The sequence below is a fragment of the Elephantulus edwardii genome, unplaced genomic scaffold, assembly GCF_000299155.1.
Source record: "Elephantulus edwardii isolate Elephantulus edwardi_28Jun2011 unplaced genomic scaffold, EleEdw1.0 scaffold00003, whole genome shotgun sequence".
Lineage (NCBI taxonomy): Eukaryota > Metazoa > Chordata > Mammalia > Macroscelidea > Macroscelididae > Elephantulus > Elephantulus edwardii.
Window position 1 is genome coordinate 34,169,917 of NW_006399753.1, and position 3,552 is coordinate 34,173,468.

Sequence of the window (3,552 nt, forward strand, 5' to 3'; positions counted from 1 at the left end):
GGAGAGGGACATAATGCTGGGCAGAGTGGAGGGACAGCGCAGGAGGGGAAGACCCTCTATGAGGTGGATTGATTCAGTGACTGGGGTAATTGGGATGAATGTGTCAGAGGCAATGAGATTGGCACAGGATAGAGCAGGGTTTAGGGCTGTTGTACATAGGGTCGCTATGAGTTGCAAGCGACTCGACGGCACACAACAACAACAACAACAACAATAGTTTCAGAGGTTTAAATAGCCTCTATGGCTCCAGAAAGTATCAATATTATTTGTTGTTGTTTGTTGTCATGTGCCTTCGAGTCGCCTACGACTCATAGCGACCCTATGTTACAACAGCCCTATATTATGAGAATTTGAAATTCTACTGGGCGTTTCCCCCTTTTTACCAGAATTCTTCTATAGAATTTTGGATCAAAATGTTCAGTAAAGTCTAGGCACCAATTAGTTCTTCTTATTCATGTTTCTCCAAGAAAATAGGCACCTGTTGTTGAAAGTTGAATGGCTATTTCCAAGCTTTAAAGACCAAAAGGACTACATGCTGAGGGGATAGATAGAACAGAACCAAATGTGATATTAAACCAATTAATTGAGATGCCCACAAAACCATGACCTCAAACCTTCAAACCACAAAACCAAATCCCATGAGGTGTTTGATCGTATAAAAGAAGTCACAAACACTGCCCTTTTGTTATTGTTACTCTATTTACTGCACAGCTTTTTTCAATTCAACATTTTACAAGTTTTACTTGTTGATAGCAATCACATTAATTACTGTGTAACCCTACCCTTCACCAATGCATTATTTCCACCACTGTAAATGCAAAGTTACTCCCCTTTCCACCCTTTCTCCTGTCCCTCATAACCATTAATAAAATTTGATCTCCATTTATTTACCATTTCTTGTCTTTTTTATAAGTGAGATCATATAATACTTGTAATTTTTAAAAATTTTTTATTTTATTTTATTATTTTTGTGTGCGTGTACCATCAAATCAGATCTGACTGGTACAGGAGGAGATTGCCCCTCCTTCCCCAGCAGAGCATCTGGTGGATTTGAACCATGCACCTCTGGGATTGTAGTTGCAGCTTCTTGCCACTAGGCCACCAGAGCTCCCCTAACACTTGTAATTTTTTTATTGACTTATTTAGTTCAGCATAATCTTTTCAAGTCCACCCAAGTTGCAATATGAATTCAGAATTTTTACTTTCTGGATGAGTAGTAATCTATTGTATGTATGCACTACCTTTTGTTTACCCATTAATTTGTTGACTGGCATTTGGTTTCACATTTGAGTACTGCGAATAATGCTCCATGAATACCTGTGTGCAAATGTCCATTCCTGTAGCTTCCTTTAACTCCTGTAGATGGGGAGTCTCTTATGTGTTTAACTACCTTTGAAAACCCACTGGAAGTTCAGCTATGGGTAAGATCTGACTTGACAGCACAGTTCAAAAACAGGTATGTTCCTAATAGTGGAGTTTCTGGGAACTTCATGTTCGTTTGCAGTAGAATTTAATGCTGATATTTCAGAGAGTTAGTGATTGTTTCATGTTGAGGTTTTGGTCATATTTATGCTTACTTAAGTCTTTAATGAATGATAATTCCATAGCCCAACTATTGCTATTACCAGTTAACTATTGTACAGATACAGACAAAGTGGGGACTTAGGAAAGTTTGCATTTCTTTATAATATTTACTTTATGTAGCAGTCTGTTTCCACTCAGGAAAAATTTATTTCTAGATCATGTTCCTCTTTTCTCTGGTTATCCTTTGATTTGTAGACTGAGCAAAGTGGTAAACTATATAGGCAGATCTTTCTTGAGAGATTAAATGACATTCTAGGAAGGAAAATATACTCTATGGGAGAAATGTTAAGAATCCTAAACTAAAACCCCAAGCCTAGGGAGCTCTGGTGGCATAGTCCGTAGGGAGTCAGTTTGCTAACCCAAAGGCAGCGCCACTTTGGTGGTTCAAATCCACAATGGCTCTGTTGAAGAAAGATGGCTATATCCTCCCATGTGACTTACAGCCTAAGAAACTTAGAGGGCAGTCAGCAATGAGAACGATTATTTCCTCCTGATGGAAATTACAACAGATTTTAAGTTGTTCTGTATCCGAAAGTAGGAGACAATAGGGTTTGGAGGTTTTTTCCCTACCTTGCAGAAATGTTTTTCTCATTCTCCATTTTCAGATTCATTAAAGATCCTAGGCTTCAAATTAATAAAATAAAATTAAAAATCCTCTCCAGAATAGATCACATTCTAGGACAAAAGGCAAGTATCAATAAATTCAAAACCATAGAAATAATAATACAAAGCATCTTTTCAGACCATAATGCTACAAAATTAGAAATTAATAATAGGACAATAAAGGAGGAGAAAACCGTGCATTTGGAAGCTGAATAACTCCTTGCTTGAACACGACTGGGTACAAGAAGAAATAAAAAACGAAATTAAAAAGTTTCTTGAAACAAATGACAATTAAAACACCACTTACCAAAACCTCTGGGAAACAGCCAAAGCCATAATCAGAGGTCAATTTATAGCAATAAGCAAACACATCAAAAGGCAAGAAAAAATTGACCATTGACTCTCTAACTCAATATTTTCCGCAAATTGAAAAAGAACAGCAAGAAAACCCGACACCCTCTAAAAAACCAGAAATTATGAAAATTAGAGCAGAAATAAATGAAATAGAAAACTGAAAAACAATTGCAACTATAAACAAAACTAGGAGTTGGTCAATAAAATCGACAAACCATTAGCAAAACTCACAAAAGAAAGAGAAAACACAAATAATGCGAATAAGAGATGAATCAGGCAACATCACAACAGGACCAACTAAAATAAAAAAAGCTAACATTAGACAACAACAACAACAACATTAGAGTATTATAAAAAATTATACTCCAAGCAGAGCGACGCAGTAAGTCTTATTTGCTGAGGACTTGGCAGTTTAATATCTGGGAACAGCCAGACGGGAGAACTCTGCTGCCAGATGGGGCTCCACCACAAGAGGGGCCGGGAAGAGACCCGGGAAGAGCAACAGCCAGCCAGCCACCCACCCGGAACTCCAGAGGAGCGAAGACTACCCGACACTGTGTGACCCCCCTGCAGCCCACACCTGTGTAACCCCCAACACACAGGGTGCTGCTGCAGAAACCCCCAGCAGCGCCCAAGCCCCGCCCCCACCTCTTTGTGATAGTTTCCAAGCCCTGCACTCCTTACCCCCTAGTCCCTTGCTTTCCTCCCCTTCCCCTGCCCCCCTTGCAGCTCCACAACCACACACCTCAGCCCCCACCACAGCCCTGTAACTTCAGGGCATCACCTTGGATCCAGCCATCACCTGGAGCTATCAGCCGAGCTGTTGAGGAACTAACCTGGCAAGAGAAAGGCCTGTAGGAGCTTATCTGTGTTTACTGGGGCATTGCTGATTACCTGGGAGAGCACCTAAGTGCGCGCCCACAGGTGGGGAATTTGGCCAAGCTCTCTTGGGCTACACCAACTGCCCAAAATGAGCCAGCCAGCTGGCTTCTGTGAACTCTGCAGACCAGC